The following is a 238-nucleotide window of genomic DNA, read 5'->3' as shown; positions in this document are numbered from 1 at the left end:
GTAGCCCCAGCAGCAATAGGAGCAGCAGAAACAGCAGCAGCAGCAGCAGCAACAGCAGCAGCAGCAGCAGAAAAAAAGTGGAGAGATAGAGAGGCAGCAAAGCTGGCGTTCTTTTTGTTCGTTCGGTTGGGGTGTATGTACACCTCAACGCGGTTTGTTGCTGCAGCAACAGCAGCTGCTGCAGCAACAGCAGCAGCAGCAGCTGCTGCAGCAACAGCAGCAGCAGCAGCTGCTGCTG

The sequence above is a fragment of the Eimeria mitis genome, genomic scaffold (assembly GCF_000499745.2).
Source record: "Eimeria mitis Houghton genomic scaffold, Emh_scaff2129, whole genome shotgun sequence".
Lineage (NCBI taxonomy): Eukaryota > Apicomplexa > Conoidasida > Eucoccidiorida > Eimeriidae > Eimeria > Eimeria mitis.
Note: the sequence above shows the minus strand (reverse complement) of the source record.